General features: G+C 45.7%; 1 long non-coding RNA gene across 3 annotated transcripts in view; it reads right to left on the bottom strand.

The window, feature by feature from the left end:
* The window catches only part of LOC137525017 (uncharacterized), a 189,245-nt gene that overhangs the window by 3,955 nt on the left and 167,884 nt on the right, over positions 1 to 17,406 (bottom strand). For all 3 annotated transcript variants that reach the window (XR_011022842.1, XR_011022841.1, XR_011022840.1), the window contains exon 3: positions 10,505 to 10,590. This is a non-coding gene — a long non-coding RNA (uncharacterized lncRNA). The remainder of the gene's footprint in view (positions 1 to 10,504; positions 10,591 to 17,406) is intronic.

Raw genomic sequence — 17,406 nt, 5'->3', positions numbered from 1 at the left:
ATAGTTTCAAAAGTAATTGCTGCTCTGAGTTTAGATTTTAGTATGAAAATACATATTCATAAGAAGTTGTTTTTTTTTTTCTTGATTTTATTTTTTGCAGAGGAATAAAATAAAAAAAAAGTTGTGGTATAAATTGGTTCAAAGCTCCCTGGAGTATAATTGCTTTCAGTAAAGGGAACTTTTTAGGACAGCGATAACCTGTTACAGCCAAGGTTCCAAAGCCCCACTAGTGGTAGCCATTGCATGACTCCTGAAAGTAAAGTGAGATTCAGGACTAGTGATGGTCATGTCTAGGAGAATTCATGGAGAAGCAGGTGATACGATTGATCAGCTGATAGATTTGCAAAGCTCTGATTTGCTGTGGTCTGCTTTTAAGTGATGATCATGACTAGCAAATCAGAGACTTGCATATCTATCACCTGACCAAACTGATCAATCACATGCTTCTCCATGAATTCCCCCCAGACATGACCATCCCTATTCAGGATAGGTTCATTAATCTTGACTGATGTTTGAAAGTTGTTGTTTTTTTCTTCACCAAAACTAGCATACTCCAGTGATCTGAATGCCCCAACCCCTTAGCTTTGTGACAGGTTCCTTTTTAATAGCTGTCATGGCAAGTTCCATTTTGAATATCTTTACTGCTTGAGGTGCGTTTTTCATTATTCTAGATGTTAAAACGGACTCTTCAGCAGTAAAGACAGCAACGTTCAGACATGCAGCTCAGTCCTTGTCTAATAAATTTATTTTGACTTGAGAACTATTATTGAAATTTCCATAGTCATTTACGTTGGAGTGGTAAATTCATATCGTTTCATACAGGGGGATTAAAAAATAACAGCTGCCGCTGTCTGAACAATGTGCCATACTTTGTGTCTAGGTAAGATTTGGAGCGTAAAAACATAACCTCTGTACATAAAAGTAATCAATTAAACATCACATAGTAGACAGCCATTAAATTATAAAAAATAAAATTAATTTATGAAGAAAGACCTTTTGTACAGATTGAAAAAAAAAAGATTTTCATAGAGATATCTATATGATCAAGAGAGTTAATTTTTTATTTTTGTTTTACTAGTGCCACAAAACTTGCCAGTGGTAACTTATTTGTCCGGTTCAAGACAACTCTGTAGTTATTGTTAAACGCCAAAATACAATTTTTGAACTGTAAATTTGATTAGATTGTTAGCTTTTTTTTCCTGTTTTGTTTCTTTTGAAAACTTTTGAATAAAAAAAGATACAAAAGAAAAATGGTGTCTGTTTTTTTTTTATGATGATGTCTTTTAGTTTAAAAAAAAAAAGTCATGGGAAAGTTTCAATGCAATAAGAACAAACATAATTTATAGCTTCTGAAAACATTTATGTCCTTCAAAAGTTATCACCTGCAAAGTTTTTAAAGGGGAACTCCAGTGAAAATGTAATAAATAAAAGTGCTTCATTTTTACAATAATTACCGTATTTTCCATCGTATAAGACGCACTTTATCTCCCCAAAAAATGGGTAGAAAAAGTCCCTGCGTCTTATACTACGAATACAGGGAATCCCCGACTAACAAACGCCTGCGGATTGGAACCGCCGACCTGCCGGAACATCTGGGATTCCCTGCATTGACCCTGTGTATGCTGCGCCCCCCCCCCCGGGATGCCTGCCTGTATGTTCCTTTATGTATACTGCGCTGCTCCCTCCCCACGTGAATGCTGTGCTGCTCCATATGCCCGCATGTTTCTCTGCCCCCTTCCATAAGGATTAAGTGTCAGCAGTAGTCCCATCAATGTATTCGGCACTGCCCCCTCCCCGCGTGAATGCTGCGCTGCCTCCCCTGTATAAGGATAAAGTATCGGAGAAGCAGCTCACCTCCTTCAAAGTTCCCGCAGTGACAGCTGACCTCTTGTGTCCTGCGTGGCTCCTTGTAGTGAAAGTTTCTGCTGATGACGCGAACAGCAGACGTTTTTACTACGGGGAGCCACGCAGGACACAAGAGGTCAGCTGTCACTGCGGGAACTTTGAAGGAGGTGAGCTGCTTCTGCCGATAATTTATCCTTATACAGGGGGGGGCAGAGAAACATGCGGGCATGGGGGGCGCCGCTGAATACATTGAGGGAGCTACTGCTGATACTATATCCCTATGGGGCGTCAGAGAAACATGTGGGCATACGGGGCAGCACAGCATTCACGGGGGGGCGGGGGTTAGGCAGTGCAGTATATATTAACCTCCCTGGCGGTATGATTCCCGCGGCAGGGTTTTTTGCATGTAGCTAGCCTAGCGCTAGCTACATGCTTCCCCCCTCCCTGCGGCGTCCCCCCGTATGCGCCGATCGCCGCCGGCGCATATGCCCACCCGGAAATCCCGTTCTGAACGGGATATCCATGAGGGCTCGACGTCGTGACGTCAGAGGGAGTCCCAATCCACCCCTCAGCGCTGCCTGGCACTGATTGGCCAGGCAGCGCACGGGTCTGGGGGGGGTGCATCCTCTCATGCGGCGAATCGGCGCGGGGCGGCGGCGATTGTGAGTAACATTGCGTGTATAAAGAAAGAAAAAAAATTATGCAGATCGGCCCAGCACGGGGTTACCGCTAAGGAGGTTAAGAAGCAGTAGCAGTATACATGGAGGGGCAAGAAGAACATGTGGGGCAGCACAGCATACACAGGGGAGTGAGAGACACAGGGGGTGACCCAATTACCGTAGATCAGAAGGGACACATAGGGGACATAATCATTGGGCAAGAACCTCTACAAGACGACGCTCCTGGAATATGGACAGACCAGGTTAAGTTTTTTATATATTTTTTTCCCTGGTTTTTGCCCTCTAAACCTGGGTGCGTCTTATATTCTGGAGCATCTTATACGGTGGAAAATACGGTATGTATTAATGATTTAGTCAGTATTTTTCCATTAAAATGTTTCCTCTCCCTGATTTACATTCTGACATTTACCACATGGTGACATTTTTACTGCTGGCAGGTGATGTCAGTGGAAGGAGATGCTGCTTGCTTGTTTGACAGTTGGACCCAGCTGTAAACAGCTGTTATTTCCCACAATGCAATGAGGTTCACAGAGAGGAAACTGTCATGACCATGGTCCTGACATCACACTGTGGGATGGGTTTCGCCACAATATCAGCCATGATGATTCGTATGTGAAAAGGAAAATATTTCTCATGTGAAAGGGAGTAGCAGCTACTGATTGGGATGAAGTTCAATTCTTGGGTCACGGCTTCTCTTTAACCACTTAAGCTCTGTCGTTTTCACTTTATGCATCCGAGCAATGTTCACCTCCCATTCATTAGCCTATAACTTTATCACTACTTATCACAATGAACTGATCTATATCTTGTTTTTTCCACCACCAATTAGGCTTTCTTTGGGGGGTATATTTTGCTAAGAGCTACCTTACTGTAAATGCATTTTAACAGTAAGAAGAAAAAAAAGAAAAAATTCATTATTTGTCAGTTTTCGGCCATTATAGTTTTAAAATAATACATGCCTCCATAATTAAAACCCACGTATTGTAATTGCCCATTTGTCACGGTTATTTCACCGTCTAAATTATGTCCCTATCACAATGTATCGCGACAATATTTTATTTGGAAATAAAAGAGCATTTTTCCCGTTTTTGCATTCATCACTATTTACAAGCTTATAAAAAAAATAGAGAGAAATATTGCATCTTTACATAGATATTTAAAAAGTTTAGACCCTTAGATAAATATTTGTGTTTTTTTTTTTTTTTTTTTTTTAATTAAACATTTTATGTGGGCATTTTTTTTGGGGGGGGGGGGGGGGGGGGGGGGGCTGGCACCTCCTGGATACAGGGTGTCCAGAATGATCTGTTCCTGAAATTGGAGGAAAGATCCAGTTCTCCCAGCCTTACTGTAGAGAACAAATCTGTTGTAAACTGCCAATTGAATCAGATAAAGACACTTTCTTATACCAGCATCTTGTTTTCCGGGAAACTAAATAGGGCGCTAACCTCTGGTCATTGAAGTCCACCCCTCCCATGTTGACATTATATTCGTGGACGACAAGGGGCTTTTCAATGACCTAAGTTGCCCGTTGAATTTGGACTGTAGTGTTTGTGTGAATGGTGGACAGAAAGTAAACGTCCCTCTTGTCCCTCCATTTCACCGCGAGCAGGTCTTCAGTACGCAAGGCAGCCCTCTGCCCCCGTTCAAGTCTGGTGGTAACGAGCCGTTAGGGGAAGCCCTGGCAACTAGGCCGCGCAGTGCCACAGCATCGGATTCCTTCTAACTTTAAGTGCTGAAAGAGGGCCACACTTGTGTAATAGTTGTCCACATAAAGATGGTACCCCTTCTGGAACAAGGGTGACACCAAGTCCCACACAACCTTTCCACTGCTCCCCAGGTAGTCAGGGCATCCGACCGGCTCCAATTTTGAGTCTTTTCCCTCATAGACCCTAAAACGACATGTATAGCCTGTGGCCCTTTCACAGAGCTTATACAGTTTCACCCCATACCGGGCGCACTTGCTTGGGATGTACTGTTTGATGCCAAGGCGCCCGGTAAAGCGTAAGAGGGACTCGTCTACGCAGATGTTCTGTTCAGGGATCTAAGCATCTGCAAATGTTGATGACAGGTGGTCTGAGGGGTCGAATTTTGTGGAGCCGGTCATAAGCAGGGTGGCCCTTTTTATGACAGGTTTTGTCGTCGAAGCGCAGGATGGACTCAAATCGTGTCCTGGACATGGCAGCAGGGTACAAGGGAACATGATGTACTGGGTTCGTAGACCAATACGACCGCAATACATCCTGTTTCATTAGTCCCAAGTGAAGGACAAGGGCCAAAAAGATTTTTATGTCGGAAACTTGGACTGGTTTCCACCGGAAAGGCTGGGCATAGCTGCTCTCCGGGTGCTCGGTGATGAATTGTGTGGCTTTACGGTTGGTCTCCATCACCCAGGTTCTCTTGGACTTAATTGTGGTTAACAGCTGCAAAAAGTCTAGGGCCGTTCCTAGATGAGCTGTCGCCACCTGGACTCCAGACTGGGCGGTGAAAGGGGGCACTATGGGTGCGGCCTAATCAGGGGATTGCCAATCTGGATGTGCCAGCACCTCTGGGAGTCTATGGGTACTACGGGCCCGTCGTCTTCTTGGTGGCTGCGACAGGGGTACTACTGCACGTGCCACCGTACCAGTTTCAACTTCCATGCTGGTGCTCACCACTTCACCAGGGTCTACGGAAGTACTGGTACTAAGTCTAGGAGATGCTGCGCTGCTGGTGCCTGCCTCACCAAGAAAACTCTCATCAGCGCTAGCACCACCCTGTTGCCCTTGAGGCGGATCCTGCGCCACCTGCGGTCTAACGACATGGGGTCTGGTACGCCTGGCTCTAGCCGAGGACCAAAGCCTCGTCATCACTTTCGGTCAGAGAACCACTGCTTTCCACAGGTTCAAATTCAGACCCGGATGATTCGTCGGATGAGTCTTCCCAAAAGCTTTCATCCGACTGGTCCATGTATCTGTATACCTCTTCATCGGAAATCCCCCTTCTTGCCATTGTGGATTGCTAAATTTATGGGGTTTTCCTCCGAGATTACCCAGAAAAAAAGAGCACCTACCTAGCAAAAGGGAGTATTTGAGAGGTATTAGGGTTGGTGGGAAGTGGGGTCTCAGAGGCAATCAAACAATCACGGGACAATCAAATACAATTACAGCATGATCGAATCCAATCAGAGCACAAGCAAATCTGATGCACTCGGAAGGTGGTGGTGGGGGGGGAGGGTGGGTTGGGTGTGGTGGTAGGGTGTGTTGGGTGTGGCGCTGATCTAAGCCCCCCGCAATGATCAGCTGCTTCTACGAAAAGCAGCATGATCATTGTGAAAAAAAGTTGCCCAGCCTCCCTGAACTTCCTGTACGCTTGCAGGTCACATAAAACAAACTCACTGTTTATGTGACCTGCAAGTAAAACTACACCCTAAAGCATTTTTCATATACAAATACATTAGTTATACATTAAAAATTAATTACCTCCCACACTCCCCAATTTTTTTTTTTTTGTAATTAAAAAACAAAACAAAACATACAAGTAAAAAAAAAATACATAGTTACCTTAGGGACTGAACTTTTTAAATATTTATGTCAAGAGGGTATAACACTGTTACTTTATAAACTATTGGCTTGTAATTAGGGATGGACGCAAAACTGAAAAAAATGCACCTTTATTTCCAAATAAAATATTGGCACCAAACATTGTGATAAGGACAGAATTTAAACGGTTTTATAACTGGGACAAATGGGCAAATAAATTTCATGGGTTTTAATTACAGTAGCATGCATTATTTAAAAACTATGAAAGCCGAAAACTTAATGGAAAAATAGGGAAAAAATTATTTCAAACACATTTAGAATAAAATTCTTGGCATAATGTCCCACCTAATTGGTGGTGAAAAAAACAAGATTTAGTTAATTTCATTGTGATAAGTAATGATAAAGTTATAGACGAATGAATGGAAGGAGCACTGAAAGGTGAAAATTGCTCTGGTGCTCAAGGGGTAAAACCCCTCAGTGGTGAAGTGGTTAATACTCTAATTCCCTATAAATTGAAGAAGCCTCGCCCACAGGTTTTCAGAGAGCCTTGGCAGTAGCAAGGGCTCATGGGAGCTCAGTCTGGGCAAGAGGAGGGGGAGGTATTACTAGCCAGAGATTTCAGAGGAGGAGGAGGAGGAGGATTAGGTTTTTTTCAGAGGCTGAGTGCTGTGTAATGTTTACAAACAACATGGCTGCTGTCGTATCACTGGAAGAAATAATCATATTCTATTAAAGCTATTTTCAGCTAGTTTTGCTGCGTAAACTATCGAAACTTTAGATAAGATGTATAGACAAGTCACTTGTTATAGTTAGTGTTCCATCTCGGCTTTAAGTAGCCTTGGCTTCCTGGCTGCTGAGATTTGGCCTTCCCTGAGTGGGGGTGGGGGGGGGGGAGGAGGAGATAAGTTACAATAATAGATATAGCTTTCAGGAGGTTTTTAGTTTACACTTCATGCAGTTGTGCTATTAAAGGGCACCTGAAGTGGTATATGGAGGCTGCCCTGTTTATGTTTTTTTTAACCAATGCCAGTAGCCTGGTAATTCTGCTTATCAATCAGCATCAGAGTGTCTGGATCACACACCTGAAACAAGCTAATCCAGTTAAGTTTTGTCAGAAACATCTGATCTGCATGCTTGTTCAGGTTCTATGGCTAAATGAATTAGAGGTAGGGATGAGCGATGGCATCCTGCAGATGGTGAGAGGTGGAACTCCCGACTCTGGATGCTGAAGTGTATGCTGGTGGAACGCACAGGTGAGTTAACCCCACATATCCCACTCTCACCTCCAGGATGCTCTTGCTTATCTGTAATTAGAGAAAGAGGATCAGCAGGATAGACAGACAATTTGTATTGTTTATTCTTCGCGTTCCTGGCCACAATCGCGCCATCTATGCTGCTATAGCATATATCATATACCATATAGCAGCATAGAGGGTTCCAATGTGTCTGGGAACGCGAAGAATCACTCGCGTCGGCTCCCGTCACCGAAACAGGAAGTGGCTGCTGGCGGGGCCAGGAGGATCGGAGGGAGACGGCGAGGGCACCGGACAGCTGCAGGGGGCTATTGGAAGCCCTAGGTGAGTAAAACTCATTTTTTTTGTTTGACTTAAGTGTCCCTTTAAAGATTAAATCTAGTTGAGAAGATTATTGTGTATACAAATGTTTTCTGGAGTAAGAGAAGTCTCACCTTAACCTGCCTGGCGTTCTATTAAGATCGCCAGGGAGGCTGCGGGAGGGTTTTTTTTTTAATAAAAAAAAAAAACTTTCATGCAGCCAACTGAAAGTTGGCTGCATGAAAGCCCACTAGAGGGCGCTCCGGAGGCGTTCTTCCGATCGCCTCCGGCGCCCAGAATAAACCAGGAAGGCCGCAATGAGCAGCCTTCCTTGTTTTGCTTACATCGTCGCCATAGCGACGAGCGGAGTGACGTCATCGACGTCAGCTGACGTCAGCCGCCTCCGATCCAGCGCTTAGCGCTGGCCGGAACTTTTTGTTCCGGCTACGCTGGGCTCAGGCGGCTGGGGGGACCCTCGCCGCAGAGCGGTGGCGATCAGGCAGCACACGCAGCTGGCAAAGTGCCGGCTGCGTGTGCTGCTTTTTATTTGAGCCAAATCAGCCCAGCAGGGCCTGAGCGGCAGGCTCCGGCGGTACTGGACGAGTTGAGCTCGTCCAGACCGCCCAGCAGGTTAAAAGGACTCTGATACTACCACTCTTTACACATACCTCTTTTCAATATTTTGAGCTCTGGTACACTTTAAAGAGGACCCGAGGTGGGGTTCTAAATATGCTATCCGCATACAGAGGCTGGGTCTATTTATACTGCCCAGCCTCTGATGCTATCTCAATCCCCCATGAGTTCCTCCTGCGCTCTGCTGTCCCCCATAAATCACAGCCGCGCTGTTGACACGCAGCGTGTTGTGTTTACCTATGTACTGTCACACTCGCCGCACCTCCTGCATTGCTCCGGTCCCCGCCCCTTCCCTCCCCGCTGATTGGAGGGAAGGGACGCGGGTGGGGACCGGAGCTATGCTGAGAGTGACAGTACAAAAGGTGAACACAGCCCGCTGCGTGTCGACAGCGCAGCTGCTATTTATGGGGGACAGCAGAGCGCAGGGGGAACTTGGGGGGGATTGGGTTAGCAACAGAGGCTGGGCAGTATAGGCAGACCCAGCCTCTGTGTGCAAATATTCTTAGAACCCCACCTTGGGTTCTCTTTAACAAACACTATAAAATGTGAGAAATAGTTTGCCAATCAAATAAGATTGTGTTCTCTGACCACAATTCAGCATGCAACAGGTTCACATAAAAAGGATCAGTGATCCACACCCTCTGTTCTCTAGGTGATCATAAGTGTCATTTTCATGTGGGTATGGCTTTCTACCTTTAGGCCTTGTATACATTAGCAAACGCGGACAGCCGTGTGATCACAACGCACATGGACGCACACCATCCGCGTTTGTATGCGTTGCTGATCATGTTTCTGGAAAAAATGCGTGCAGTGTGAACATCAGACAGTGCAGTCTATGCACTGTCTAAGGCCGTGCGTGTCGGCCTCCTGCACGCGTTCCCGAAACGCGGATGAGAACGCGTGCAGTGTGAACGGGGCCTGAGCCTAGACAGGAACAAGCAGACAGGTCAAGTCTAGCAAGCAACTGGTTGAATGTACAGCAGATCTGCTAAGAGCTATTGTCTTTCATATTGCTCTTCATTATATCATACCTTATTGATTTACTGTTAAAGTGAGAGTGCAACACCCCTTACTGTAACAAAATGGAGCACAAATGATCACCCAACGGTAAGAGAATGTTGAACACAGTTTTAGAACATGCCCAGTTACACTCTACTCCTGCCTATTTAGATTCAAATTATTTCCACTATGTGATATCAAGGGGAGCTCAGACTCAGTTTCCACTTGGTTAACAAACAAAAAAATGTACCCATTTGGTATGTTTTCTGCAGCACAGTGACAGACGTGTAGTAAACGCAAAGTCCCGACCTGCTGCATTTTTCCAGATTACGGATGCAGTTTCCATAGATGTCTATGACAGAAACCTACCTGCTCCGGGCGTGAGCGGGATGAGAAAAAGGAAGCTGATACAGAACTATTTACTCTGAACCGAACAGTCCCCTCACAAGTGTGAACCAAGCCGAAGACTTGGAGAGTATAGGTAGATGTTGCAGCTGATGAACAAGGAGCATCATTCAAAGGATACAGGAGATAAATGCTTTATTTACCATTGGCATCTTCCCGCCCCTATTAGTCTAACCGTTCCAGCGTCAAAGGCCACCGCTGTCCCCTCTGAAAGATTGCAACCCATGGCTAGGTTGTAGTCTTCTATGCATGCATGGGTGGGCTGCTTGCCTTCGTGATGCAGTTTCTAAAGACAAACTGTGCAAAGAATTCCCTACCATGGGACCATGATCATGAGAGGCGTGTGGCCCACCCATACATGCCCAGAAGACCACAACCCAGAGGGAAAAGCGGCGGCCTCGAGCACAGCAATGAAACCCCAGGTGCGTATAGCATTTATCTCATGTTTTGCCTTTCCAGCAGACATGGACTTTCAAGTATAGTACTACTCAAATTTTTAATTCAAATGAAGTTTAATGACTTCACATGTGACCGCGGGAGGGTTAACTTACCCAGAAGTCTTTGTGATGTGTGCATTTCCTTACACACATAGGCGTAATGAAAGCCGCGTTCCAAGACTCAATACCACACATCCTCTTTCAAGCCGGAAGGAGCAAGCGCGATAGTGAGTCTTGCAACATGGCTTTCATTACGCCTATAACGCATAATGAAACGTAGACGTCCCAGAGACTTCTGGGTAAGTTAACCCCTGCATCCCACATTGACATGTGAAGTCCATAGACTTCATTTGAATTTGAGTAGCACTCTACTGGAAAGCCCATGCCTGCTTTCTAGTAAGACATGCAAGTGGGCTGTACACTGGTGCCTTTACCTTAATTCCAAAGAAGATCCATGCATGTAGATTCTGCATACCCATGTGGTTTGGACAAGCACTCACACAGCCACAATGCAGTACATCTAAAATAAAAGATGAAAAAAACAGATTAAATTTTTACACTAATTCTTAGCAGAACAAGCACTGATCAGAATGATTATATTTTTTTATAGGTTTTACAAAGTTACGTAGCAGCAAAATGCTTCAAATCATTTAGGCAGTAGTCACACTTGAGCAAAACCTACACGTTTTGCCCCATATTAAAACCACATGCGGAATCCTATGTAATGATAGCCTATGGTGGGGCTGCGTTTTCCAGGGGCATATGCGTTTACAGTGTTTTAAAAAAGAAAACGCAACCTGCACTACTTTCCCACACACCGCATGTGGATTTTCATTGAAAGCAATGGCTACTGTAAAAAAAAAAAGTGAAACGCTGTGCAAAACGCACAATTGTTCAGCAAAATGCTTACGAGGTATCATCTGCGATTCTGGCACATACAAGTGTGATCCTTCCCTAAGTGTCCTCCACAGAGGCTTTCTGTTTAAAAAAGCATACCATTCTATTCATTATGTTCTCCTGTGCCCCTCTGTGCTGTTTCTGCCACTCTCTGCTGCAATCCTGGCTTGTAATTAACAGTTTTAGGCAGTGTTTACAAACAAACTAACCAGCTTGTGATAGGCTCACATAAGCAGAGTGTGTGAGTCATACAGAATGTGCAGGGGGCCTGCAGAGGGTGTGTATCGCTTCTATCCAATCACAAGCAGCCCTGCACATTCCACACATTCCAGCCTCTGCCGACAGAAGAGAGAAGATTAGATCATATAACAGAGATAACACAGCCACTGTGCAATTAGGAAAGGCTGCAGTAAGCCAGAGCACATTAGAACAGGCATAGGAACTTATAGGATAGAAGAACTAAGGCTTAAAATTTTGTTACAGAGTCTCTTTAAAGGACAACTGAAGAGAGAGCTATAGGGAGGCTGCCATGTTTATTTCCTTTTCAGCAATACCAGTTGCCTGGCTCTCCTGCTGATCCTCTGCCTCTAATACTTTCAGCCATAGACCCTGAACAAGCATGGAGCAGATCAGGCATTTCTGACATTGTCAGATCGGACAAGATTAACTGCATGCATGTTTCTGGTGTTATCCAGACACTTTTGCAGCCAAACAGACCAGCAGGGTTGCCAGGCAACTGGTATTGTTTAAAAGGAAATAAACATGGCAGCCTCCATAGTCTTCTCACTTCAGTTGCCCTTTAAGGCCTTGTGCACAAGCTAGACTGAACTTGGCCAAGGCATCTGTGCAGGGTTGCCTCGTTCAGTAATCTATCATGTGTACAGCTGCTCCAATGCGAGTCACACCATTGTCCCTTCTCCTAAAGTCTTAGCAACCATACACATTGCCTAGCTGTAGCAGAGAGATGCATCTGTATGTAATTGGGGCTAGTACTTTAAAGGGAACCTTAACTGAGAGGAATATGTGACTCTTTACCAATACACTATCCAACTGCCCCTTAATTTTGTGTAAACCCCCTTTTCTCAAATATTCCCACTTCCCATGTGGCAATATCTGTGGAATGGGACTTCACAAAGTCAAAATAAAGGTGTGCAGCTAATCATGCTTCAAAGGACAATATAAACCTCAAAAGCTTTTGAGATGGTAAAGAGAAACCCTTCCGATAGTGTGTGTTTGAATTCACTATTCCAAATTTGTGAAGACCTGAATACTCTCGCCTGCCTCGGTTCAGCACCCGAATGAGTGGACAGGATCAGGAAAGGGTCACTGCCCTGCATATCACGTTGTGCTTCACGCTACTTAGATATTTCCTCTTCCAGTTTGATTGGCAGGAGTATTCAGATTCATTGTACTGAATTTGAACACCAACACTACCTTTAAATGCAAAAAAAAAAAAAATGTACACAAAAAATAAACCCTCCATGACATTTTATAAGGACCATAAAGAATTCACAAGCAAAAGTCAGTTTTTAATCTCTACAGATACCCACAATGGTCACCAAAATAATACTCTACAGATGGACAATTGGGTACAAAGAAAGGCAGAGGTAATTGGTTACAAAAATATGCAGATTGCCCCAAAAGTGGGACAGTTGGGGATGTATGCTGAGGTTTAAATAGAGCTTATAGGTTTTGCCTGATATTTTCCCGAAGAAGTCTTTCTTACCACACGAGGAAGCAGTAGAGTGTTGTACTGTGTTAGCATCAGTAAAAGCTTTCACTCTACTGCTTCTACTATTCTGAAAGATACCACAATGTACCGCACATTCCTGGAACTGAGAAAAGACCTGAAGAAACATGCACAGCTGGACAGCAACTTCTTTTTCTTGACTACATGCTAAAAGGAGAACTTTGTACCACAAGGGCTAGAGGTGCCCATACATACATCAAGCAATGATGGACAGATTAGACCAAAAGACAAATCTCTCTCTAATCTAATTAGAGAAAGAGCTGTCGGCTGCTCATACACTGCAGGCTGATTCCTGATCAATTTTATGCTTGTGCCTTATGTCCTTGTGTGCCGGCTCCCCCTAATGTGTAATAAGACCCCCCCCCTCCTGGTCCCCCTAGTACTATATACATTACCGGTCCCCCAGTGCACTATACATTACCTGTCGGACTGTTGCTTGTCCTAAGTTGGCCCCGGAGGCACTCCTTGCTCCATATACGCACCCCAGGTGGTTGCCAATGTACACGCAGGTGCGTGTGTGATGTCACACACGCCCCCGTTACTCCGGCAACCACATGGGGTGCGTGTATGGAGCAAGGAGTGCGCCCAGGGCCAACTTAGGACAAGCAATAGTCCGACAGGTAATGTATAGTGCACTGTGGGAGCACATTACACACTGGTGGGATAGCGGAGGGGGTTTCGTCACTGGTCCCGGCATCACTTGCCGTTACCGCTGCGCACACGATCGAGCAAGTCGAGCCTACATCTTGCAGCACGTCTCCGACTGATTAATGCAAACAGATTTGGCCCGAAATCGGTTGCATTGTCGGCCGGGCACTCACTTGGCAGCACCGATTTTCATCCGATTATAATAGTTGAATCAGATGGTTGATCGGCTGCCAAGTCACCTGATGGATGTCCAACTTAAGGATACAGAATCCCACTCTACATACATACAATAGGTTTGCAATACAAATCTGAGGAGGGAGAGAGTACGGAACAATATCCCTGTGAGGTCCTCCTGGAGTGGCAATTAAGGCATCTAATGACATTTATTTATTTATTTATTTATATCTGCAAAAGAATGTTCTTGCCCAAATGTCCAATGTATATAAGCTGTGTGTTTAAACATCTTGTTAATGTACAGGATTAAAGTCTGAAGTAGGCGTATTAGCCGAGAGCTTACTTTTTGTTCTCTAAAGTTATCCAATAAGTGTGATCATCCTGATTCAAAACTTCTTGCTTTTACCACAAGGGGGCGAAAGAAACATGAGGAATAATTACTGCCTGGGAGGGGTAGGTGGAGAAGATAATAGGCAGAAGAAAGTTGGAGGACAACAGCAATTGTGAAAGAGTTGGGAGTAATGAATCACCGGACTCACAGACTGTGCTGTGATTTATTCTGCTGGAGGTGAAGGAATTCTCAGAGGCAGCATGTTTTGGCATTCAGAACCAACGCTGCAATAATAGCAGTTTTCAGACACTCAGGGCTTTACAAGGCTCTTGTGTAGAGAAAACATGAATCAGAGGCATGACAGGTGTTCCTACTAGTGTTACTAGGAAGCCCAGGCCTGTCCAGACCAGAAGAGTACATGTCATTAGGGGTATCCCCTGGCTGTGTTTTTCTTATGCATCAAGATCCCTGTACACATGTTCTCTGGGCTAAATACATTCTTCCGGTACAGAAAGAATTGTTCTGGGGAAAATTGCACAGTTTCCTTCACCAAACCTGCGTATTGTGTGGACAATACTTTTTACTTGTTATCAAAGTGTACCTGAGATCAGGACACTAGCATATTTATACTTACCTGAGACTTCCTCTAGACCCGTGAAGTGCTAACACTCCTTCACCGTCCTTGCTACCAGCTCGGTTGTCCTGGAATCAGCCCCGGTACACGCCCCCAGCGAGCTCCCATTCTTGCGCAGGCACAGAATGCACCCTGAGACAGGAGCATGGTAGGAGGCAGACATGCGGCCGGGCCGCAAATGTGCAGAAAAGCGCGACCGGTCTGATTACCGGGGCTGATTCCAGCACAACCGACGGACAGTGAGGACGGTGACGGAGCGAATACACCTCATGGGGCTGGAGGAGGTCTCAGGTAAGTATAAATATGCCCAAATAGCTGATCTCAGGTTCACTTTAAACACTGACAGTGGTCAACCTAAACAATGAAACCATCTGCCTAGTTTTGTGTAGGTCCCCCTTGTACTACCAAAACAGCCAAATTACTGACCTGTAGAAGCATGGACCCCACAAGACCTCTGAAGGTGTTGTGTCTGCATCCCGACTTTAGTAGCAGATACTTTAAAACTAGGGCTAGTTCTAGACTTTTATGGCACTGAAGCAATACATTGTGAGGACCCCCCCCCCCCCACACACACACACACACACACACACACACACACGTGTCTGTGCAAAGCTGGACCAGGGAGGAGAGACACATTGGGCTGTGCATTGCAGGCACTGGCACTACGCTTACCTCTCTCTGCTTCCTTCACAACAGCATTTCCTCCATACTGGTTCTAATCCCCAGATATGTGCTGCACCAGCACCACGTCACTCATCCGCTCTCAGCAGATTAGCGATGGGATCACCAGCCACACATGAAGTCCTTCTTCTTCTCTGACTACAGCGGCTCCTCATGTGACCGGCAGCACGTAACAGGTCACATGAGGAGTCACGTAACGCTGGACAGGTGGATGGAGATCCCGTTGCTGTAACACTGAGAGCAGGTGAGTGAAGCAGCGCCGCACATTTGGGGAGGGGGAGATGGGGAGTGTGAGGAGGGGGACATTTGGGGGGGGGGGGGGGGGGGCGCCTCTTGCCGCCCTCTAATTGTTGCCAACCTGAAGCACGTAATTCATGTTGCTTCATAGAAGAACCGCCCCTGTTTAAAGCAAACCTGAACTGGGAGGGATAAGGAGGCTGACATTTATTTAATTTTAAACAATGCAGATTGCCTGCTCATCCCTTGCCTCTAATACTTTTATCAATAGACACTGAACAAGCATGCAGGTCAGATCTGACTGGCTGCATGCTCGTTTCAGGTGTGTGATTCAGATACTACTGATCAGAAAGAGCTGAGATCAACGGCAGCCAGGCAACTGGTGTTGTTTAACCTCCCCGGCGTTCTATTAAGATCGCCAGGGCGGCTGCGGGAGGGTTTTTTTTTTTATAAAAAAAAAAAAATCTATTTCATGCAGCCAACTAAAAGTTGGCTGCATGAAAGCCCACTAGAGGGCGCTCATGCTGCATATTTCTGATCGCCTCCGGTGATCAGAAGTAACAAGAAGGGCCGCAATGAGCGGCCCTCCTTGTTTTGCTTTTCTCGTCGCCATGGTGACGAGCGGAGTGACGTCATGGACGTCAGCCGACGTCCTGACGTCAGCCGCCTCCGATCCAGCCCTTAGCGCTGGCCGGAACTGATTGGTCCGGCTGCGCAGAGCTCGGGCGGCTGGGGGGACCCTCTTTCGCCACTGCTCGTGGCGGATCGCCGCAGAGCGGCGGCGATCAGGTAGCACACGCGGCTGGCAAAGTGCCAGCTGCGTGTGCTGCTTTTTATTTGGTGACAATCGGCCCAGCAGGGCCTGAGCGGCACCCTCCGGCGGTGATGGACGAGCTGAGCTCGTCCATACCGCTCAGGACGTTAAAATGAAATCAATATGGCAGCTTCCATGTGTCTCTCACCTCGGGTTCCTTTTAAGTCCTGTAAGTTGCAGGATGTTTTCAGTGGACTTGATTTTCTACCACATCCCTCAGAAACTGACAGGATGAGATCTTTGAAGTTTGACCCAAACATGATCCTGTTTGACCCAAACATGATCCTGTTTAAAAATTCCAATTTAAACTGTAAAGGACAACATTTTTTTTTTACTCTAACTTTACTGTAACTTGAACCAAAAGCCATGATCAGAGACAAAACTACTAGTGGAGCAGCCGTAGGGTGACGCCGGGCTGTGGGGTCCCAACTACTCACCCTCCACTATAGGGGCTCCCTTTCACGGCAGAGATGGGGAAGGGTGTGTGGGGCCCCTAATACTATCGATTACAGGAGCCCTGTTTCCTAGCATGTGACAGGGTCAACCAACAGAGAGGGTTCGGGTATGTGGGGTCCCTACTGTCAGGAACCGGCCCCACGGCACGCCTGCAGAAACGGTTCCCGACTGGGGGTTTGACCAGATCGTGAGGGGAAGCAGCCTTATTCAAGCTAACACAAGGGGCTGTCACCCCTCAAAAACACTTCTCACTGCCACCACTAGCTGCTGCTAGACACTCCAACAATTCCCACTCAGCTGTCGAGTGGCCTGCACTCAGTCCGGCGTTTTCGTATTTGGGTCAGCTTTGCGCTTTACGCCAGTACGAGAACGCCACACACACAATGCAATCACACAGTAGCTAGGCAAAATCCAAGCAGTACAATCGGGCACTGAACTTGTAACGCAAATTACACTGCAGTGTCTCTCTAGGACACGTGCTTCGTTAGTACATCAGAAGTCAAACTTATTAAATAAATATTTAATATCCCAGAAAAAAAGTGGAATAGTGCAGAAAGAAATATATACAAAAGATTTACAAAAACAAAGTAAAAATACAAAGACACACAACAAGACAGTTTGCTCATAAACAAAATAAAAATAGGAATAAAATGTTACCAGCATACAGATCTGAGCATTGTTTGCGAGGAGCCCGCAGTTCCGACCAGTAGCCGG

This window comes from Hyperolius riggenbachi, chromosome 7 (assembly GCF_040937935.1).
Source record: "Hyperolius riggenbachi isolate aHypRig1 chromosome 7, aHypRig1.pri, whole genome shotgun sequence".
Lineage (NCBI taxonomy): Eukaryota > Metazoa > Chordata > Amphibia > Anura > Hyperoliidae > Hyperolius > Hyperolius riggenbachi.
This window is presented reverse-complemented; position numbering and strand designations above follow the sequence as displayed.